The following is a 24,706-nucleotide window of genomic DNA, read 5'->3' as shown; positions in this document are numbered from 1 at the left end:
ACCTAGAACAAGTATGTATTAAAGAAACTGTTTAAAAATCAACATATTTTAAATTATACTTTTAACACAGGCATGTCAAACATGCAGCCCTCACAAAGTTAAATTGGGCCCTCAACTGACAGTACTGTGTTATCAGTTAATGCTCAGAATATGAGACCTGACTGATTTCATTAATGTTCCAGATTACTGTAAATGGAAGGAGTATTTCAGCTTGATTTGCCATCATCAGCAAAATGAAGCAATTCATTGGTATTGATTATCAGCTTTGTTTATTATGCCAAAAGAGTTGTAACAAGGCACTGATTAAGACATCACCATCCAACCTGAAATTACTGGAATCTATCCACAAATGGTACACATGTGGTTGCATAACATACATAACATAATTAATTACAAGCCCAAAGTAATTTATCACAAAATCTTTGTTTTTACTTTGATCTTGATCATTTTTAGGCATCAATGGGGAGACAAAGCGTACAGACGAGTAGCTGACTCTCTGGAGAATACCACTAGGGAAGACTGGATTAAACACAGCAGTTGGTGGCACTTTACGTGCTATAAGAACCGTAGAAATGTAGGACTGGAAGGGACCTTGATAAGTCATCTAGTCCAGTCCCCTACAATGAAGCAGGACTAAGTATTATCTAAACCATTTCTGATAGGTGTTTGTCTAACCTGTTCTTAAAAACCTCTAATGATAGAGATTCCACAACCTCCTTAGATAATTTGTCCCCCTATTTAACTATTCTTGCAGTTAGGAAGTTTTTCCTAATGTCCAACCTAAATCTTCCTTGCTGCAATTTAAGCCCATTGCTTCTTGTCTTGTCCTCAGTGATTAAAGAGAACAATTTATCACCCTCCCCTTTATAACAACATTTTACGTACTTGAAGACTGTTATCATGTCCCCCCTCAGACTTCTCTTCTCCAGACTAAACAAACTCATTTTTTTTCAATCAGTCTTCGGAGGTCATGTTTTGTAGACCTTCAATCATTTTTGTTGCATTTGTCCTTATTGAATTTCATCCTGTTTATTTCAGACTATTTTTCCAGTTTGTCAAGATCATTTTGAATTCTAATCCTGTCCTTCAAAGCACTTGCAACCCCTCCCAGCTTGGTATCATCCACAAACTTTTTAGTGTGCTCTCTATGCCATTATCCAAATCATTTATGAAGATATTGAATAGAACCAGATGCAGGGCAGATGCCTGCAGGATGTCACTCAATATGCCCTTCCAGCTTGACTTTGAACCACTGATAACTAGTTTATCACTGTGGTTTTCCAACCAGTTATGCACCCACCTTATAGTAGGTTTGTCTAGGCTAGGTTTCCCTAATTTGTTTATGAGAAGGTCATGAGAGACAGTATCAAAAGCCTTACCAAAGTCAAAATATATCACATCTACTGCATCCCCCCATCCACAAGGTTTGTTACCCTGTCAAAGAAGGGTATTGGGTTGGTTTGACATGATTTGATCTTGACAAATCCATGTTGACTGTTGCTTTAGGGATGTAAATATCAGTTTAAAAAGTTAACCGGTTAAATGATTAAAATAATATTGTTTAACCGGTTAACCGTTAACCAAGGTAGCTCTGGCAGGCCTGGCATGGCAAGGGCTGCGGCCCACTCCAGCCTGGCCGGGGCTGGGATCCTGCTGGCATGGCCAGGGCTGGGGTCCCACCGGCCGGTGCGGGGCTGCCAGGGTTAACAGTTAAGGTTTGTTAACCAGTAAGTCTAATGCTTACCAGTTAACCTTTTACATCCCTATGTTGCTTATAACCTTATTTTCTTCTAGGTGTTTACTAACTGATTGTTAGATTATTTGCTCCATTATCTTTTTACAGCCATGAACAAAATTTGTCAAGGTTGGAGAGGAAGTATACTGAGCATTAGGAAATAGTTGAAGATGAAGTTGAAGGGAAGTAATCCCTGTTAGTATGTCAGTCTTCCTGAGACATGTTAATAAGCTTAACAGACTGTTTTGATCAATGAGTAGAATAAAAACTAAGATGCCAAGCCTGTCCCTTGGTAGTACAAATAGGCAAACACCAGCTGAGTGTGCTGGGCACTATCTGCCCTTGCCAGGAACTGATTCTCCGAGAGACAAGACTGAGGTCCTACTGCCCTCATAAGAGAACACACAACTCTATGCCAGCCCATGGATACAGTGCAGCAGCTACAGTAGCAGACAGCTTCCTGCCACCTACAGGGAGCCTGTGCCCACCAGGGCCGGCTCCAGGCACCAGCGTAGGAAGCAGGTGCTTGGGGCGGCCAATTCAAAGAGGTAGCACTCCGTCCAGTATTGGGGCAGCACGTCCGGGTCTTTGGCGGGAATTCGGTGGTGGGGCTCTCATTCCCTCTCTTCCTCTTTGAGTTGCTGCCAACTTGCCACTGAAGAGGAAAGAGAGGGAGGACCCACCGCCGAATTGCCGCCGAAGAAGCGGCGCAATTGAGCTGCTGCCGAAGTGCTGCTGCTTGTCTTTTTTTTTTTTGCCGCTTGGGGTGGCAGAAAAGCTGGAGCTGGCCCTGGTGCCCACCTCAGCCAGAGGAGACAGTATGAGAGCTAAGAGGAACTCTTCCGGAATGCCCCAAGAGGATGTGGCTCAGACAGCAAGTGGCTGCACCACTACTCAGATTCAGGGAGCTGAAGTAGTGATTTGCCAAGTCCTATCTAAGCCCCTTGCACTCCTCAGTGGACTTCTCCTCCCAACCCCTTGCAACGTGAGACAGGGCTGTTATCCCCATCTGAGAGGTGAGGACCTGAGGCTCAGACAGGCTAAAGGTGGGATTCACAAAGGCACCTAAAGCCCAGACTTAGGCACCAGAGTCCCAATTTTAGATTCCACTGTGACAAAACTCCTGTAGGTGCCACTCACTCAGTGCCTCTGCTTTCAGGATAAAGCTTCCCTCAGCATCTCAGGGCAGGTGCACGGCTGCTTCTCTCTAGGCATTCAGTCGCCTCCCTCCTGCCTAAGCCCCAGAGTGACTCACAACCAGGGGAAGACAGGCCTTAGTCCACCTATCTTGCATGCGGGCCCAGTCTGGTGGGCATGCTCAGAGGCTGCCTATTGGATGGGGTCCCGTTCAAAATGTGGTTGAAGGTGCTTCCAGCCTTAAATGTTTAGATCAGTGCTTAATGCACTCACTTGGGAGTCCCAGGTTTAAGTCCCTCCTCTGCTTGTGGGGGTTCAAGGATTTAGAGGGGTCTTCCACCCCTCAGGAGAGTGCTCTGACCCCTGAGCTAAGGGAGAGTCTGATGTGTGTGTCGGGAGGCTCTTTAATCCTCCCCTGCTGAATCGCTCCATAATTACAGTGTTGTAGGGGCATGGAGACTAGATGCAGGATCTCCCAGGTGAGTGCCCAAACCCCTAGGATGCAGCATCCTTCTTACCCTCTCTCTTGCTGGCCCACCTACTCCTTCTCTCTTGGACATTTTGTGTGGTGAGCCAAACTCATTCTCAGAAAAAACAGCACGGGCTGCCTGACTCCAGGAGAGGGCTCCCGGCTGGGGGTCGCTACAGGGATGGAAACCTAGCTCTATCAGAGGGATAGGGCTTAGCACACAGCCCTCTCACCTGCATCTTCCATTGGCGAGCTTAGGCAGCTCGCCACTAGTGTGCTGGCTTTGTGGTTCCCATTCTAGGGTGCCTGTCTCTCTCCCTTCATTGAATATGGGCCTGGGTGCCTATCCCAGGCTCTGTGGATTGCAATGTGTTCCTGTGATTTTCTAGATGCCCAAAGGCTCGGTGCTGCAAAGCTTAGCATCACATGACTTTGGTACCCTTGGGGAACCAGTCCTGGGTGACTGGTGGGGCAGAGAATTGAGCTTGGGTCTCCTGAGCTCTGGGCTAGGGCCCTGACTGCTGCTCTGCCCTTTGTCTCCAGCCTGGCTCTCCCTTGAGCACCCTGAAAGATTTCCCAGGATAGCTGGGACAATCCTGTGAAAACCTGGACAGGTGGCACCCTTCTCAGGCCTTGTCTACAAGGTGGGCAATGTGGTCTGCTAATTTGCATTAGAAAAAAGAGGGCTTGTTTACACAGTGCAGTAAAGTGCTTTATTGAGCGGCGGGGTGGTGGTGGTGGTTTCTAGAGTGCACTAACATGCTGTGCATGAATTGGTCCCTGTAGACCCTGCTGGTGCACACTAAAGGTAGTACTTCTTCAAACAATACTAGGGAACTAGATGCACCAGCAGGGTCTAGCCTGCCTTAACCCTGCAACACCACCAACTGGACTTTTAAGGGCCTGGTCGGCAGTGCTGACCAGAGCCGCCAGGGTCCCTTTTCGACCGGGTGTTCCAGTCGAAAACTGGACACCTGGCAACCCTACTCTCTGACCCACTTGCAAGTGGTTGGGGGAGTGCTGTTTCAGTCACAATGAGTGAAGCTGAGTGTAGGTTAAGTTGAACAACTGACACTTGATTAAACCCTGTGCCCTGCTCGGTCCATGTGGCTTCCAGCCTAATTTCCCAGAATTTCCAGTTTCCCTGGTGTTCCCTCAATAACCGCCCTGCCAGAAAACATAGGCCCTCTGGTTCTAGTTCCACTGATCATGATACATCTTCCCTATTTTATAAATGTTTAATATGAACATTAAAAACCAATAATTGATGCCCAGATGCCTAGCTGGTGTCCCTTCAGCCAGAGGTTGCTAGCACATAGCCAAGCTGGAATCTTGTCTTGTAACTATGCTCGTTACATAGTCTTTAAGATCGGTTGATCTCCTCAGCCCGCGATTGCACCGGGAGTGACTCATCTCTGTTTCCCGGTTCCTTGTCTCCAAGTCTAGTAAGCTATTCATTGGGGAATCTCCTCCCTGCCCATGGGGTTGCTCTCCAGGTGGTTCTCTGTCTCTCCGTTCTGTGATGGTCTTGGTATCTCTGTGGGCTCAATTGGTGCTGTGTCTCCTGGTCTGTAAGTGTCTCCTGTTCCTTCAGATCACTTGTCCCTCTTGTATAGTCACCTTGTATGCCCTGGATGCAATTACACCCCTCACAGCTCCTTAAGTCCTCTCCTTCTGGTGTCTCTCTAATGGCTGGATTCTCTCAGAAGTGCCTTTTGCCAGGGCCAACAGGGCTGACCTGGTGTACTTCCATGCCTGCTTTGTCCAGTTGTTGGCCATCTCCTCGTAGTGGTATCTCCATCCTTTTGGCTGCAACAGGTCTCCCCTCATTGAGTGATAGTAATAGGATGAAATTTAATAGTGAAAAGTGCAAGGTCATGGATTTAGAGATTAATAACATGAATTTTAGTTATAAATTGGGGACACATCAGTTGGAAGTAACAGAGGAGGAGAAGGACCTCGGAGTATTGGTTGATCACAGGATGACCATGAGCCACCAATGTGATATGGCCGTTAAAAAAGCTAATGCAGTTTTAGCATGCATCAGGCAAGGTATTTCCAGCAAAGATAAGGAGGAGTTAGTACCATTATACAAGGCACTGGTGAGACCTCATCTGGAATACTGTGTGCAGTTCTGGTCCCCCATGTTTAAGAAGGATGAATTCAAACTGGAACAGGTTCAGAGACGGGCTACTAGGATGATCCGAGGAATGGAAAACCTGTCTTATGAAAGAAGACTCAAAGAGCTTGGCTTGTTTAGCCTAACCAAAAGAAGGTTGAGGGGGGATATGATTGCTCTTTATAAATATATCAGAGGGATTAATATTAGGGAGGGAGAGGAATTATTTAAGCTTAGTACCAATGTGGACACAAGAACAAATGGATATAAACTGGATACTAGGAAGTTTAGACTTGAAATTAGACAAAGGTTTCTAACCATTAGAGGAGTGAAGTTCTGGAACCGCCTTCCAAGGGGCGTAGTGGGGGCAAAAGACATATCTGGCTTTAAGACTAAGTTTGATAAGTTTATGGAGGGGATGGTATGATGGGTTAGCCTAATTTTGGCAATTGATCTTTGATTATCAGCAGGTAAGTATGCCCAGTGGTCTGTGATGGGATGTTAGATGGGGTGGGATCTGAGTTACTGCAGAGAATTCTTTCCTGGGTGCTGGCTGGTGAGTCTTGCCCACATGCTCAGGGTTTAACTAATCGCCATATTTGGGGTCGGGAAGGAATTTTCCTCCGGGGCAGATTGGCAGAGGCCCTGGAGGTTTTTCGCCTTCCTCTGCAGCATGGGGCATGGGTCACTTGCTGGAGGATTCTCTGCAGCTTGAGGTCTTCAAACCACAATTTGAGGACTTCAGTAACTCAGACATAGGTTAGGGATTTGTTATAGAAGTGGATGGGTGAGATTCTGTGGCCTGCATTGTGCAGGAGGTCAGACTAGATGATCATAATGGTCCCTTCTGACCTTAAAGTCTGAGTCTATGAGATCGCAAGGTTTTGGTCCTTTCTTCCATCAGTGCCTGCACTGCACTGTTTGGCATCCCTATTCCTTTGTGCCAGAAATGCTAACAAGGGTCTGAACCAGAAGAAACAGCTTTGGGTAGACATGTGCTGCAGTCTCCTTGGAGCACTAAGAAAAGTGTTTGCCAGGATTGTCTCTAGTGGTTTGTGGTCTGATGAGGTTCAACAAGGACAAGTGCAGAGTCCTGCACTTAGGACGGAAGAATCCCATGCACTGCTACAGACTAGGGACCGAATGGCTGGGTAGCAGTTCTGCAGAAAAGGACCTAGGGGTTACGGTGGATGAAAAGCTGAATATGAGTCAACAGTGTGCCCTTGTTGCCAAGAAGGCTAATGGCATTTTGGGTTGTATAAGTAGGGGCATTTCCAGCAGATCAAGGGAAGTGATCATTCCCCTCTACTCAGCACTGGTGAGGCCTCATTTGGAGTACTGTGTCCAGTTTTGGGCCCCACACTACAAGAAGGATGTGGATAAATTGGAGAGAGTCCAGCGGAGGGCAACAAAAATGATTAGGGGGCTGGAGCACATGACTTATGAGGAGAGGCTGAGGGAACTGGGATTGTTTAGTCTGCAGAAGAGAAGAATGAGGGGGGATTTGATAGCTGCTTTCAACTACCTGAAAGGGGGTTCCAAAGAGGATGGATCTAGACTGTTCTCAGTGGTAGAAGATGACAGAACAAGGAGTAATGGTCTCAAGTTGCAGAGGGGGAGGTTTAGGTTGGATATTAGGAAAAGCTTTTTCACTGGTAGGGTGGTGAAGAACTGGAATGGGTTACCTAGGGAGGTGGTGGAATCTCCTTCCTTAGAGGTTTTTAAGGTCAGGCTTGACAAAGCCCTGGCTGGGATGATTTAGTTGGGTTTGGTCCTGCTTTGAGCAGGGGGTTGGACTAGATGACCTCCTGAGGTCCCTTCCAACCCTGAGATTCTTTGATTCTATGATTCTATGCTTGTCATTTTCTGTCATTGTCTCATTCAGCTTCTGAACCATTGCTCCCTTTGCCTATAATGAGGATATCACCTGCAATTATTTTCACTCCAGGCAGTCCTGAGAGAGTCCTTCCAGCGCTTGGGAGAGTCTTCTCTGGAACACATCTGGTGCTGGGCTTGTGCCCATCAGCATGCACAGCTATCTGTAGTGACCAAATGGTGGTGCAAAGGGTGTCAGCATGCTGGACTCTATCCAGGCATCTGTGCCCAAACCTATTCATCACATCACAGACTGTAAAATTTCTGGCTTTGGAAAGTTCTGGTAACATGTCATCAGTTATGGGCAGTGGATGATGGCATCTTTTCAATGCCCAGTTCAGTGGCTTTGGGTTGATGCAGATGCATAACTTGCCTGATGGCTTCTCTACGACCATCACGCTTCTTACCCAGGCTGTACTGGGATCTGCAGGTGCTATGGTATCCCAGACATTCAAGCTCCTTTCATACTGGGTTATATAGTGCCACTGGAAGCACATAGGTTCTACTGTGCGGTCTGTTTTCAGGCACAGCTTTCCTTCAAGCCACCCATCACTTTTGAAAACATCCCCATATGCTTTTCAAATTGTCTCCATTGTCCACAGGGCTCCCCCTTTTGCTTACTTCCCCTGCATTTATAAAATTCTGATACTGCATCATGGCTTGTTTGTCTGTGTGATGGGTTGCACTCTGCCACACTCTGTCTCTTTTGCCATCTGTGGCCCCTCTCTTACTCCAGAAGCCACTGCCTTCTCTTCATGACTCAGCCTAGATCATCCAGCATGTATCCCCCTTCCAGGGGACCAAAATCCTTCTTCACAAATGGTCTCAAGCCGTCTTCCCAGGCACTGCCTTAATGATGCCACTTCCCCAGTGGCTGGTGGGGGAACCTGGGCCTGCCCGCTACTCCGGGTTCCAGTCCAGGGGCCCTATACCTGGCAACTGTGGTCTGCTTTCTCTCAAACCTTGTTACTCCTTCCCTGGACTCCTCGGAACAGCTTCTGGTTCCACCTACCTCTGGGTGTAGCAGGTCAAACTCCCTCCTCCCAGGAAGTAACTACAGACTGCTGAATCCTGTAGCCTCAAACTCACCACCCTACCTTCAAGGAGTGACTGCAGACTACTTCCCTGCAGCCCCTTTCTGTAGCCAGCTTCCTGGCTTTATAGGACTGGCCCAACTCCCCCCCCCAGCTAGGCTTCATCATGCAATTAGGCCTTAGCATTCCCTGGCTTTCCTCCATGTGCAGCCTATAGGTTAATTGGCCTAATATACGCCTTCAAGCCTTGCATGGAGTGGATACCCTGTCACAGGTTGTATTTCCCAAGAGTGATCTGTGGTGCTTGCCATCCACCACCATGAACTTCAGTTTGTACTGTCTGTTATTTTTCATGTTAGTTACTATGAGGTCACATTTTCCTATGGGCTGCATTATGCTGTCGTTGTACATTATCAGAGTGTGCCTACTCTCTGTAATGGGTATGTTCGAGTCCAATTCCACTCAAGGAATCACATTACTGGAGGCCCTGCTATCCACCTGAACTCGCACAGGACAGTTCCCTATTACCCTTTGTCAAGGCTGAATCTCAACTCTGTCACTCCGAGTGCAGAAGTGGGGCCCGCAAGGATTTTAAAAATTAATACTGGCCACTCCAGGCTTGTATTAAACTCCCAAGGTTACAGCTTTTCTCTGACCTTGACTTGGTAAACGCTGCCACCACCCAAATGCAAAAAAAAAACCCTTTGAACCCAGGAAGGAGCACTTGGGAATTCCTTACCCTCAAGCCCTTTCTCACACACCCCTGCAGAAGAGCTGAGAAAGAAAACAAAGGAAATCAGCTGTTGCCAACAGCTAATTAAACAACATATGCACAAACCTCTTAGGACACGCTCAAAAACCCCAATACTGTTCTTAGAAAAGGTCAGTTTTATTAAAAACAAAAAGAAAAAATACATCTGGAACTTAGGCTTTTGCAGATTTTAAAAGAGCAATTCCAAAAATCAAGCATCCAAAATAGCTTTCTTGGGGGTTCAGCTTAAAGGTTACAAGCAAACAAAAGCATCTGGGGTTAGCATAGTGGAGTCCACAAGCCAATACGAAATAAAAGAAATAACCCTAATCACATCTTTTTAGACATTCCCTAATCTATTTTACATATCTGAGGCTCTGATAAATTCGAGGTATGAATTGATAATCTATAATCATACCTGTCTTAAAGCTGGTTACAGCATTACTGCCCATGTCCCTGCAGCCCAGAGAACTACAGACAAAGGGAACGTTTCTTTCCCAATTCTAAAAAGTTCTACCTTCCCATTGGCTCTTTTGGTCAGGTGCCCTTTTTTTTTCCTTTTCCCGGGGGGACTTTTTAACCCTTTACAGGTAACACAAATAAAGAACAGCTACCAAGAGGGATTTTACAGCTAACTGGCTAGCTGGATGTCCATCAAAGGGAGCTACCCGCCCTCCCCCTTTATTTACCACACCCTTGTTGCAGCATGGAAGTTGGTATTGTCCCTTGCTGCTTTCCTGTCCCAACAGACTGCGTCTGGGATTCTCCCCGGCACAAGGAGAGAATCATGATGTCATCACCCCCATCTGATGTTCCCTCCCCCTCTCGTACAAGTCTGACTGACTCCTGGGACCTTTCAACCTGCCACATTCTTTGCCATGTTGTTCTAGTGCGGGGCACTTCTCCTTTCCCTCCTCATGCTGCCTCCCACAGCCAATGCATCTCACTGTGAGTAGGGAACCCTGGCCACTGCTCTCCTTTGCTGGTGTTGCAATGCATGTACTTCTGGGGGTGATGTGCATCCTCGTGCTTTCACCCTTTCTCTAGAGGCTTTCACTGCATGCCTCATGCCCAAGCATCTGTCTAATGTGAGATCACGTCACCAATGCAGATGCTCCCACAGGAGGTGATTCCATGTGCTGCAAACTGTGGTATCCTGAATCACGGAGTCCTTCAAGCTCCCAACGTGGGGTGTAGCAGCCACTGTGCGCAAGGCTGTAACACGGGGGTCTTGCCCTTCACTTCAGATTGGTCTCTAAGTTGTGTCGCTCCACAGTTTCATTCTACTTTGGGAAGCAATTGTTTCCCAGGGTTCCTAGGACGGCTGTGAGGCTTGAGGCAGTGGTGACAAACAGGGTGTGGCAGCCTCGTCTGCTTTTTTCCCCATGAAGGGAAAGTAACAACTTTACTTTTCTGCTGTGGTCGTCCTCCTGTGTGGCCAGGTTTGAATGCAGCTCAAACTCCTCCTGCCAGTTGGTCCATGCCTGAGCTAGGTTTGTGTCTCCAAAATACAGAGCTCTGGGGGCCTCTGACCAAGGCCCATGGGTCCCACTGCCAGGTGCTGACCTGCAGAGTGCTCACAGCACCGATGCTGCCCCCATGATTCAGTAACAAAGAGAGAAGTTAAGTGCAGGTTACACTGAACAAGTGGCACTTCCCTGTGCTCTGCTCTGTCCATGTGTCTAACAGCCCCTGTGCCCTGTCCAGTGGTGTCTCATCAATAACAGCCCCTCCAGGGCCCTCTGGCTGCTGTTCCTCATGATGCAAGTGGGAGTGTTGGATTGTCCCCATGGTGTGTCTGGGGTACTGGCAATGGGTGTGTCTTGCACACTTGGTAGGGCTGTCCTGGTTTTCAGGAGCTGCATCACACCATCACCCAGCGCTGATGGAGCCACTGTTTTCCTTTTCCACGGGGCAGGCTTCTCTATCGGCCCCATTTGGGTGCAGCTAACAGAGCTGTGGGAAGGAGATCTTGGCTGATCCATATTGAGTCTCTACAGTTTATGGGCAATCAGCTAGGCCCCAACTTGCATTTCTGAGCTCCTGGTGCCACATTGACCTAGGTCCTTCTTGAAACCTGGCCCCTCTTCTCCAGTTCTACTCATCTCACTATACCCACCCATGGCAGCCAGACTGTGCAGGCCAGGCAATTCTTCGTTCTAGCCCATCTCTTGTCTGACAGACTCTATCATTCTCACTGCATATTGAAGTGCTGGACTGCTGAACCCAGATTGCCAAGGACACTTCTGGGTTCTGGGTATATGAATTGGGCTTATGGACTTTCATTTTGTAGTCACAAGGAGAGGAGAAAGGTGCTACCCTCACTAAACCGGGTTGTTGTCTGATTCCCATTAGGGGATACTGTGAAGACCAAAACTATAAGTGGTTCAAAAAGGAATTAGATAAATTCATAGAGGATAGGTTGATTAATGATTATTAGCCAAGGTGATCAAGGATGCAACCCCATGCTCTGGATGTCCGTAGCCTTTGACTGCCAGATGCTGAGCCTGGACAACAGGGGATGGATCACTTGATAATTGCTCTGTTCTGTCCATTCCCTTTGAAGCACCTGGTATTGGCTGCTGCCAGAAGACAGGATACTGGGCTAGATGAAACATTGCTCTGACCCAGTATGGCCGTTCTTATGTTCTCGTGACACGGTTTCTGAAAGGCACTCAGCATGACAGGAGCTTTTTATTAGCAAGATTTCATCACCCTGCGGACTTCCTTCTTTATCTCTGAGAAATAACAGACATAATTGTCTAAGCTCTGTTCTTTAGAAACCCACCAGTCCTTCAGCATCAGCATTACGAGCTAGTCTTCTTGACAGCCCCATCCTTACCATTGTCATCAGACTTACGGCTTTGTAAAATGGTTTCAATTATAAAGAGCTCATTAGCTGTAGACGTTCGAGTCAAAGGGCTCCTGCCTCTGAGCCATTACATCACTCTTGGAGGCACACCCAGGCACTCTGCCAAGCTAGAGTTGTCTAAACAAAAAATGGGTAGCAAATTATCTGCACTCACAACACCGGGTCTCCAGACTACAGGCTAAAGACGAAGTGCAGTCAGCCAGCTATTGAAGCTATTGTGATAATGGAGGTTTCATCCCTGAGACAGCAACCACCAAATCCTCACACAGTCATGCCCCTCACTTGGGACACACCTAGATGTGCTGGACTTTACTTATGTTTGCGCTACCTGAGGTGCTGATTTCCAGACGAGTTCAATCTGGAGTGATCTCTGCTTTCATGACCTGGGTCCCTGTACCAGGACTAGCGTATCATCCTGCATAGGCGCTGACTTCCCCTCTTTCCCCTGGGTGCTCAAACCCCCTCTTTGCCCCCAGCCCCGCCCCCACTCCACCCCTTTCATGAGGCCCCGCCCTTTTTCCAACCCCTTCCCCAAAGTCCCCTCCCCAACTCCGCCCCCTCCCTGCCCCATTCCAACTCCTTCCCCAAATCCCCGCCCAGCCCCACCTCCTCCCCTGAGCACACCACATTCCCGCTCCCCCCTCCCCACCCTCCGGAGTGTGCTAATGCCACCGAACAGCTGTTTGGCAGTGGCTGGGCAGGAAGCGCTGGAAGGTAGGCAGAGAAGCAGGGACGCGGTGTGCTCATGCGGGGGAGGAGGTGGGGTGCGGGAGGAGGCGCCTATGTCGTCCTGTATAGCTGCTCCGCCTCAGGGTGTGTTCTCTGTGTGATGTTGAGGGGACTTCCCCAGGTAACTCTCATCAGCATCAGTGAGCTCACATGCAGCAAGAACATTGCAGGCCAGCTGCGTGCCACACACATCCTTCCTTACTTTGATCAGAAGCATTAGAATCAGATGAGAATCAGATGAGAACACACTGGGCTAAGTACCTGCCAGGGGATGTGAGTTCAGGAACATGAGCGGCTGAACAGCAATATATTCAGGATATTCCAGGTATTAGTAGGTAACTTGAGTTTTTGTCATCACACTTATTGCTTAGTGCAGCTGTGGACCATCCAAGCAGACAGGAGGTAGCCACAGCACTGTACTCTCTGCCAGTGGATAAGGAGCAAGTGATTACTTTTGTGCTTTCCTCCCACCCAAAGTATCAAAGGGGCCTTCTCTGCCACAACTAACACAAGTGCACTCGCAGCAGCATTGACAGTATTCCATACACATGTAAGAAGCAGAAAATGGTTTCCAAAAAAGCCAACAAATACCCATGGCCATAAGAACGACCATACTGGGTGAGATCAATGGTCCATCTAGCCCAATATCCTGTCTTCCAGAAGTGGCCAATGCCAGGTGCTTCAGAGAGAATGAACAGAACAGGGCAATTATCAAGTGATCCATCCCTGTTGTCCAGTCCCAGTATCTGGCAGTCAGAGATTTAGGGACCACCCAGAGCATGGGGTTGCAGTCCTGACCATCTTGGATAATAGCCATTGATGCACCTATCTTCTATGAACTTATCTAATTCTTTTTTGAACCCACTTATACTTTTGGCCTTCACAACATCCCCTGACAATGAGTTCCACAGGTTGACTCTACATTGCTTGAAGTATTTCCTTATGTTTCAAACTAGCTGCCTATTAATTTCATCAGGTGACCCCTGGTTCTTGTGTTATGGGAAGGGGTAAATAACACTTCTGCATTCACTTTCTCCACACCAGTCATGATATTATAGACCTCTAGCATATGCCTGTCTTAGTCATCTCCTTGCTAAATTGAACAGTCCTAGTCTTTTTTAACCTCTTCTCATATGGAAGCTGTTCCATGCCCCTAATAATATTTGTTGCCCCTCTCTGTATCTTTTCCAGTTGCAATAAATCCTTTATGAGATGGTGTGACCAGAACTGCACATAGTATTCCAGGTGTGTGAACCATGGATTTATAGAGTGGCATTTTCTGTTTTACTGTCTATCCCTTTCCTAATGGTTCCTAAGAGTCTTTTAGCTTTTTTGACTGCCACTGCACCCCGAGTGGATGTTTTCAGAGAACTATCCACAATGACTCCAGGATCTTTCTTGAGTAGTAACAGCTAATTTATACCCCATTATTTTGTAAGTGTAGTTGGGATTATGTTTTCTAATGCGCATTACTTTGCATCTATCAACACTGAATTTCATATGCCATTTTGTTGCCCAGTCACCCAGCAAGGTAAGATCTCTTTGTAACTCCTTGCAGCCAGATTTGCACTGATGTGGACCAAAATCACAGATTCCTAGATTGCAAAGCCAGAAGGGACCATGAAATAATCTAGTCTGACATCCAGAGCTGCCCCTGCTTGAGTTTGTGGGAGCAGAAGAAGATCAAATTTTAACACCCACATGAAAGCAAACTCCTACAGGTACTGTTCTGGGTCAGCTGCTCAAGCAGCGAGGGTCTCTTTTCCAGTTCTGTCTGCAATGAGTCTGAAATCCCTTGAGAAGAGCTGTTGGGAGATTTCAGCCCAGATTTCTTGAAAACACTGAGAATACTGTGAGATCCTGGCCACATAAGTCTGAAATTTTAACACATGAGATTCCTGCACCACGAAATCCAAACCCAATCAAACCACTTGCCTAATTCAGCCTTGAACCCAAACCTATGTGCAATGCAGAAAGGTGTGGCCCGCAATTTGGCTCCAAATTCTAGTCCCACCTCTGCCTGAAATGACTTTGTGCAGCCTCATAGTCACCGCACCTGCAAAATGGAGAGATTGAGATGTGCCTGCCCCCTGAGGTCTGTGTATGAGGCCTTGTACAGTAATAAGAGAAGAGTGGGGCTGTGAAGCACTCAAAATTACTAACCCCATGCAGTGGAAGAGATGGGGCTAGAACACATTTTACAAATTTTCAACTACCATATAAAATGTCTGCAGAAAATCAAAATATTTTTGTGAAGTTTTTTCCAAAAATATTTGTAAAAAAATCATGTAAAAAATTCATAAAAGTTCAACCAGCCTTAGTGATAAGCAAATGAAAACCAAGACTCATCGTGGTTTATAATGGAAAGTACTGGGCACACTGGATTATAGACGCAGGATATAGCATCACATGTAATAATTCTTAATCTTCCTTTATACGTCAACCCTTCCAAGGCTCCTAATCTTTTCTGTTGGTTTCACAGCTCCTCTTGTTTATTTCCCATAGCCTTTGCGCTTTTGCCCAAGCACTTAACTCTGTTACCGTTTCTCATTTCTTCTTCCCATTTATTTCCAGCTGCAGAGCATTTCCCTCTGCTTTTCTTCACTGTGTGCTGATGGGAATGCCACGTTTCTGTAGCAGAGTGAAAGCTTCTTTCTACCGTTTAAGTACCTTGTTGATAACTCACCCAGAAGCACACCCACCAGTTGGAATTCAGGACTTTGCAGCCAGAGCCCTCCAACCCAAACAGGAAATAGAAGCTCAAGAAAGTTCCTCTCCTTGAGCCTCTGCTGGGCCAGAAGTACAGCCTGCACTTTAGGCTTTCACTGGCTTTCTGTGTTCCTTCTTCTGGCTGAAATCTCCAAGAAGGTCAGCAAGATCCCACTTAGGGCCAGATTGTGGCCCTAAGTGCTCAGAGGCATGGGAGGGCATGGGAGGGCACAGGTGCTCAGAGGCATGGGAGGGCACAAAGACTCCCCCACCCCATGCAAGGGCTGCTGTACACAATAGCAGTCCCTGTGCTTGGGAGAGTCTGTGCCTTCCTTGTGCTTTGGGTGGGAGGGGAAGGCTCCCAGGTGGGAGGACGGTGTATGGCCTTGACTTTTTCTGTGCTGGCCTGTGGAAGTGGCCAGGTGTGCCAACTGAAGCATCATGCACACTCCCCCTGCACAGAGGAGCTCTCCTGAAACAGTGCTGCTCTGCACCAACCCAGATACAATCCAGGAACTAGACGCCACTACCTGGCCCTTAGCTACAAGTAGCCCTGGTACGTGTCTGCTGTATCTGCCAACTCTTTCCTTGTGTCACCACTCAGCCTCTGCATTCTGGTAGGAAACGCAGGTGGCAGTGGGAGGAAGAACGAGGACTACTTGTGGCACCTTAGAGACTAACAAATATAGTTGGGCATAAGCTTTCATGGGATAAAACCCACTTCATCAGACGAATGCAATGGAAAATACAGTTTATATCTATATATCTATATCTATATCTTTTTCATGTTCTCTGTGTGTGTGTGTGTGTGTGTGTGTGTGTGTGTGTGTGTGTATTATGATCATCTAGTCTGACCTCCTGCACAATGCAGGCCACAGAATCTCACCCATCCACTTCTATAACAAACCCCTAACCTATGTCTGAGTTATTGAAGTCCTCAAATTGTGGTTTGAAGACCTCAAGCTGCAGAGAATCCTCCAGCAGGTGACCCATGCCCCATGCTGCAGAAGAAGGTGAAAAACCTCCAGGGCCTCTGCCAATCTGCCCCGGAGGAAAACTCCTTCCCGACCCCAAATATGGCGATCAGTTAAACCTTGAGCATGTGGGCAAGACTCACCCACCAGCACCCAGGAAAGAATTCTCTGCAGTAACTCAGATCCCATCCCATCTAACATCCCATCACAGACAACTGGGCATACTTACCTGCTGATAATCAAAGATCAGTTGCCAAAATTAATTGCCAAAATTAGGCTATCCCATCATACCATCCCTTCCATAAACTTATCAAGCTTAGTCTTAAAGCCAGATATTTCTTTTGCCCCCACTTCTCCCCTTGGAAGGCTGTTCCAGAACTTCACTCCTCTAATGGTTAGAAACCTTCATCTAATTTCAAGTCTAAACTTCCTAGTGTCCAGTTTATACCCATTTGTTCTTGTGTCCACATTGGTACTAAGCTTAAATAATTCCTCTCCCTCCCTAATATTAATCCCTCTGATATATTTATAAAGAGCAATCATATCCCCCCTCAACCTTCTTATGGTTAGGCTAAACAAGCCAAGCTCTTTGAGTCTCCTTTCATAAGACAAGTTTTCCATTCCTCGGATCATCCTAGTAGCCCATCTCTGAACCTGTTCCAGTTTGAATTCATCCTTCTTAAACATGGGAGACCAGAACTGCACACAGTATTCCAGATGAGGTCTCACCAGTGCCTTATATAAAGGTACTAACTCCTCCTTATCTTTGCTGGAAATACCTTGCCTGATGCATGCTAAAACTGCATTAGCTTTTTTAACGGCCATATCACATTGGTGGCTCATGGTCATCCTGTGATCAACCAATACTCCGAGGTCCTTCTCCTCCTCTGTTACTTCCAACTGATGTGTCCCCAATTTATAACTAAAATTCTTATTATTAATCCCTAAATGCATGACCTTGCACTTTTCACTATTAAATTTCATCCTATTACTATTACTCCAGTTTACAAGGTCATCCAGATCTTCCTGTAGGATATCCCGGTCCTTCTCTGTGTTAGCAATACCTCCCAGCTTTGTGTCATCTGCAAACTTTATTAGCACATTCCTGCTTTTTGTGCCAAGGTCAGTAATGAAAAGGTTAAATAAGATTGGTCCCAAAACTGATCCCTGAGGAACTCCACTAGTAACCTCCTTCCAGCCTGACAGTTCACCCTTCAGTACGACCCGTTGTATTCTCCCCTTTAACCAGTTCCTTATCCACCTTTCAATTTTCATATTGATTTAACTAATAATTCCCCATGTGGAACTGTGTCAAATGCCTTACTGAAATCGAGGTAAATTAGATCTACTGCATTTCCTTTGTCTAAATAATCTGTTACCTTCTCAAAGAAGGAGATCAGGTTGGTTTGGCACGATCTAAACCATGTTGTAATTTTGTAAAACCATGTTGTAATTTGTCCCAATTACCATTGACCTCAATGTCCTTAACTACTTTCTCCTTCAAAAATTTTTCCAAGACCTTACATATTACAGATGTCAAACTAACAGGCCTATAGTTATTTGGATCACTTTTTTTCCCTTTCTTAAAAATAGGAACTATGTTAGCAATTCTCCAGTTGTACGGTACAACCCCTGAGTTTACTGATTCATTAAAAATTCTTGCTAATGGGCTTGCAATTTCATGTGCCAGTTCCTTTAATATTCTTGGATGAAGATTATCTGGGCCCTCCGATTTTGTCCCATTAAGCTGTTCAAATTTGGCTTCTACCTCAGATGTGGTAATATCTACCTCCATATCCTCATTGCCATTTGTCATCCGTCCATTATTCCTAAGCTCCTCATTAGCCTTATTAAAGACTGAGGCAAAGTATTTATTTAGATATTGGGCCATGCCTAGGTTATCCTTAACCTCCATTCCATCCTCAGTGTTTAGCGGTCCCACTTCTTCTTTCTTTGTTTTCTTCTTATTTATATGGCTATAGAACCTTTTACTATTGGTTTTAATTCCCTTTGCAAGGTCCAACTCTACATGGCTTTTAGCCTTTCTCACTTCATCCCTACATGTTCTGACCTCAATAAGGTAGCTTTCCTTGCTAATCCCACCCATCTTCCACTCCTTGTAGGCTTTCTGCTTTTTCTTAATCACCTCTCTGAGATGCTTGCTCATCCAGCTTGGTCTACAACTCCTGCCTATGGTTTTTTTCCCCTTTCTTGGGATGCAGGCTTCTGATAGTTTCTGCAGCTTTGACTTAAAGTAATTCCAGGCCTCCTCTGCCTTTAGATCCACATATATATACAGAGAACATGAAAAAGATATATATGAACATGAAGAAGATAGATAGATAGATAGATAGATAGATATACACACAGAGAACATGAAAAAATGCGGGTTGCCATACCAACTCTAATGAGACCACTCAATTAAGGTGGGCTATTATCAGCAGGAGAAAAAAAACTTTTGTAGTGATAATCAGGATGGCCCATTTCAAACAGTTGACAAGAAGGTGTGAGTAACAGTAGGGGAAAAATTAGCATGGGGAAATAGTTTTTAGATTGTGTAATGTTCCATCCACTCCTAGTCTTTATTCAAGCCTAATTTAATGGTGTTCAGTTTGCAAATTAATTCCAGTTCTGCAGTTTCTCGTTGGAGTCTAGTTTTGAAGTTTTTTTGTTGACGAATTGCGACTTTTAGGTCTGTAATTGAGTGACCAGGGAGGTTGAAGTGTTCTCCGACTGGTTTTTGAATGTTATAATTCTTGATATCTGATTTGTGTCCATTTATTCTTTTGCGTAGAGACTGTCCGGTTTGACCAATGTACATGGCAGAGGGGCATTGCTGGCACATGATGTATCACATTGGTTGATGTGCAGGTGAACGAGCCTCTGATAGTGTGGCTGATGTGATTAGGTCCAAGATGATGTCCCCTGAATAGATATGTGGAAAGAGTTAGCAACGGGCTTTGTTGCAAGGATAGGTTCCTGGGTTAGTGTGTTTGTTCTGTGGTGTGTGGTTGCTGGTGAATATTTTCTTCAGATTGAGGGGACTCTCTGTAAACGAGGGCTGGCATGTCTCCCAAGATCTGTGAGAGTGAGGGATCATCCTTCAGGATAGGTTGTAGATCCCTGATGATGCGCTGGAGAGGTTTTAGTTGGGGGCTGAAGGTGATGGCTAGTGGCATTCTGTTACTTTCTTTGTTGGGCCTGTCCTGTAGTAGGTGACTTCTGGTTACTTTTCTGGCTCTGTCAATCTCTTTCTTCACTTCAGCAGGTGGGTATTGTAGTTGTAAGAAAGCTTGATAGAGATCTTGTAGGTGTTTGTCTCTGTCTGAGGGATTGGAGCAAATGCAGTTGTATCTTAGAGCTTCAAACTCCCTGGACACTCAATTACAGACCTAAAAATTGCAATTAATGGAACTGGAATTCATTTGCAAACTAGACACCATTAAATTAGGCTTGAATAAAGACTAGGAGTGGATGGGCCATTACACAAACTAAAAGATATTTCCCCAGGCTAATTTTCCCCCTACTATTACTCACACCTTCTTATCAACTGTTTGAAATGGACCATCCTGATTATCACTACAAAAGTTTTTTTCTTCTGCTGATAATAGCCCACCTTAATTGATTAGTCTCATTAGAGTTGGTATGGCAACCCCCATTTTTTCATGTTCTCTGTGTATATACACATCTGACTACTGTATTTTCTACTGCGTGCATCTAATGAAGTGGGTTTTAGCCCACGAAAGCTTATGTCCAAATAAATTTGTTAGTCTCTAAGGTGCCACAAGTACTCCTTGTTCTTTTTGCTGATACAGACTAACATGGCTACCACTCTGAAACCTGTCACCATGCAGTGGGAGGAAGGACTCTCTACTTTCATGTTATCTGTGATGGCAGCTATAGGAAGCAGAATATTGTGGGTGACACAATCTGTGCCTCTGGATTTATAGCTGCTCTGCTGAAGCACGCAGAGGCTGATATGCAGCATCCTTTCTGCACAAGAGTTCAATGGATCCATAAATTCACAGTCCCAGTAAAAGGTAAGGCTGCTCTCATATCTGCGTCCTGACCCCATCTGTGATGGTGTTATTCAACAGAAAGGGTACTAGACTAAACTATACTACTCATAAAGATAGTGCAGCATGATGCAAGAGTGTGTTGCCACTGTGCCAGCATTCTTCAGTCAGGTTTGCTGTACTAAGTGTTGTCTGACAGGATATGAGAGTTGGATTGTATTTATACTACATGGGTTTGTTATATAATTAAAGGGCTGGAGAGCAAGGGAAAGGAATACTGAAAAAAATCTGGAAGAACTAAAGGGTTTCAGATTGTGAAATTGTGTTTACAACTCTCAGCACCTCTGCGACCAGTCAGGCAAGTGAAGTAAGCTGTGTCCAGAGCAGGACAACAAGGGCAAATACATGTTTAGTGGCACTGGGCTCTGTTCTAAAACTCTTACTCCTATTGGGAGCTAGTAACCCCCATGACTAGCCCCACTGAGTTCAATCAGACACTCATCCTGAGTCCTACTTATGAGCACGAGGAAAGTTGCAGAAGTGGGCCCATGAACATTCTCTCTTCCTGTCAGCATAGCAGCCAGGCCACTGACAAATCAATGTTCTTTGGTTGTGTGAAGAAACATCACTTTCACTAATGGGTCAAATTTCCTTCTATGGAGGATATTTCTCCTCTGCACTAGTGTCCTTTTGGTGTTCCTCAAATTGCTTCTAATAACTGGCCATGAACAGAAATATAATCTGATTGTACATTTCTAATTCATCTCAGCTGCAAAGCAAAGTGCTGGACACCAGGAAACGTGGCACGTGGACCATGGATTCCATAGCCTTGGTCTAGCTGGGCTGATGGAGGGTTCATTCTGAAGGTGCATGGATTGCAGATGGTGCTACTTTGCTGCTCTTGCCATTCTATGCCAAGTGATGCCATGCCAGGCGTTTACCTCGGGTGCAGTCTGGATGGTGTTTGGTAGCTTTTCCTAGCATTTTATCCCTGAGGTCCCCTGGGCAATGGGTTTCTTTCAATATGTACAACAAATCCTCTGAGCCAGCTGCTCCCTTGTGTAAGAATAGCCCACGAGGGAAGCTCTGTCATATTCTCCTTGTGGAGATTCCCCAAATCACTGTGTTCTCCATGGAAGGACGCAGTTCAGAGCAGACCCACAGGCTCCTGAGACATGTGTTCATCCACCTCAGCTCTTCTTTGGCCCCTCCTCACACCTGGCCCTGGAACAGAGGATCCTGTCTCTGAGAGGAGGGGACAGTGCACATAACTTGTTGCCCTGTCCTGTCTGATGGGAGAGGGGATATCTGCAGGGGGGGCAACCCTCCATGCACAAGCCTCAGGGGTGTTGGGGGCCCAGGTGTCTGGAAAGGAATGCCAGTGCAGTGTGGGGCACAGGGTTAGGTATCAGCCCTCTCACTTTCTCCTTTTGTCTCCCCCTAATGTTTAAACCCACTGCAGCCAAATGATATTCATGGCGCTTTGAGCACTGAGATTTATAGGTACAGAAGGCAGGAAAGTCAGAGATAAGGTTCACTCCCTCCTTTGCCCTGGGCCATGCCAGGACAGGACTGTCACACACACTCACAGCTCAGTTTATTGGCAGCCAGATCACCTCCTTCATATTCCAGATCTTCAAAATTAGTGTTGCGCCCACAGCATGTCATACTCAAGGGAATGGTCTGTGACAGCTGGAGATGGGCCCAAGCTGCAAACTCCAACATGCTCAAGTGCAGATGTGACAAGGCCCTGCCTCCTCACTCCTGGGCCTGCCACACTACCTCCTGAGCAGCCACTGACTCAGCAGCGGTGTTAGCTCAGAGCCTGTTGGTCACTGCGCTTTGTAAGTGCAGGTTTCTGGCTGCTGATTCTCATCACATGCTTCTGTACAGAGCCCCCTAGCCTGCAAGCAGGACCAGGAAACCCCTTACAAATTAAAGTGATAGTCTGCAACTCCAACCCAGTTTTCAAATACATCAAAAGAATAAAAATGTCTTTCTCTCAGTAACCTGTCACTAATATTCAGCAGCTATGGCCTTAGAAGGCATGCACATTACCTTAGGACAAAGCTTTTGGTGATAACATCTGCAGCCTCTTCAAATAATAAGGCAGAGGTTTTTTAAGTATATTAGGAACAAAAAGAATCCTAACAATGATATGGAAATGGTAGAATTAATAATGCAGGAAAGGCAGAAGTGTTCAATAAATATGTCTGCTCTGTATTTGGGGGAGAAACATATGATGTACTCAAATCACACGATAACACTCTTTCCATTTCACTAGTATCTTAGGAAATGTTAAACAGCAGCTACTGAAGTTAGACATTTTAAAATCAGCAGGTCCAGATAACTTGTAGCCAAGAGTTTTAAGGGAGATCACTGAGGAGCTCATTGGACCATTGATTTCCAAAAAGTCTTGGGACACTGGGGAAGTTCCAGAAGACTGGTAGAAAGATAATATTGTGCCAATTTTTGAAAAAGGGTAAATGGAATGACCTAGTAATTATGGGCCTGTCACTCTGACATCGATCCTGGCCAAGATAATGGAGCAGCTGATATGGGTTAATGGAAAATAGATGTTGTTAGACTGACTTGATATCTTTTTTTGATGAGATTACAAGTGTGGTTGATAAAGGTAATAGTGTTGATGTAATAAACAGACTTTTGTAAGGCAGCTGATACCAAATGACATTTTGATTAAAAAACTAGAAAGATGTATAATTAACATAGCACACATTACATGGATTAAAAACTGGCTAACTGATCATTCTCAAACTGTAACTGTGAACAGGGAATTATTATTGAGCAGGTGTGTTTCTAGTGGGATCCTGTAGTGATAGGTGCTTAACCCTATGCTGTTTAACATTTTTATTAATGACCTGAAAGTAAACATAAAACCACCACTGATAAAGTTTGCAGATGACACAAAGATTGTGGGAGTGGTGAATAATGAAGTGAGCAGGCCACTGACATTGAGCAATCAGGATTACTTGGTAAACTGGGCACAAGCAAACAATACAGTGGAGTCACATCTTACGTGGGGGTTAGGTTCTAAAGTCAGCATGTAAGGTGAAAATCGCATATAGTCAAAATTACCCTTGAAAATCCCTTAAATCGCTCATAAAGTACTGTATACTGTACATGGTTTTGTGTATACAACCCTGTACAGTAATATGTATAAATGTATAATGTATACAGTAATGTACAGTATATAATAAAGAGTACATATGCAAAATATAGTTTTACAGTACTGTATTTTTAATTACAGGGGGTAATTACAGGGGGTCATCAGGGCTTGATGTCGATCCAGGAGACGGAGGTGATGGAGAGCTTTGGGTGACAGAGAGTGAGTCATAGACGAAGTAGTTGGCTCTGGTTCAGCTCGAGAAGTTGATTGCGTAGGCTTATCTGCTGCTGGTTGTTTTTCCTTGAAAAACATGGTAATCGGCAACTGTCTCTTGAGCTGCTCAAACATTTCTTGATACGGTCTCAAATCATCCATAATACTATGTGTGATTTTGACGCTTTGTTCCATAGAGGGATTGTATTCAAAAATTAAATCATTCAAGTGTTTCGCTGCTTGGAACACTTCAGCAAATTTATGAAGATTCCAACTTGCTGGCTCTTCCTGTTCGTCGTCATCATTGTCTTCTGTAGACAATTTTATCAGTGCCTCTAACTCTTCATTAGTCAATGTTTCTTTATGGCTCTCAATTAATTTTTCAATTTCTTCCTCAAGGATGTCGACGAAGCCATCACCACCCACTTGCCTGAACAATGCGTTTCACTTCTTCGTCAATGGTCAGGAAACCCTTAAAATCATCCACACATTCTTTCCATAGGTTTCGCCAACATGCATTGACTGTTTCAGGCTTGATTGCATCCATTGCCTGTTTAATATAAGTGATTCAATCGGCAATGTTAAGGACTTCCAGCTCTCCATCACATTAAGATTAGGATCAGTATCCATAGCACTACGTATCCATGAGAACGTAAGCCTCATGTACGTGGCCTTGAAACAGTGAATCATGCCTTGGTGAAGAGGTTGGAGGATGGAGGTGGTATTGTCGGGGAGAAAGACAACTTCAACATCGCTATGCGCAAACCAGAGTACCTCAGGGTGGCCAGGAGCATTCTCTACGATAAGAAACACTTTAAAGTCAAGCCCTTTCTCTTTGAGGTACCTCTTGACCTCCAGAATGAAACACTTGTGGAACCAATCCAGAAATAATGCTGCCATCACCCAAGACTTTTTATTTGATTGCCAGAACATAGGCAGGAGATTT

Source organism: Mauremys reevesii, linkage group 15, assembly GCF_016161935.1.
Source record: "Mauremys reevesii isolate NIE-2019 linkage group 15, ASM1616193v1, whole genome shotgun sequence".
In the NCBI taxonomy this organism is placed as follows: Eukaryota; Metazoa; Chordata; order Testudines; family Geoemydidae; genus Mauremys; species Mauremys reevesii.
The sequence above is the reverse complement of the archived record's forward strand: the minus strand, read 5'-3'. Positions refer to the sequence as shown.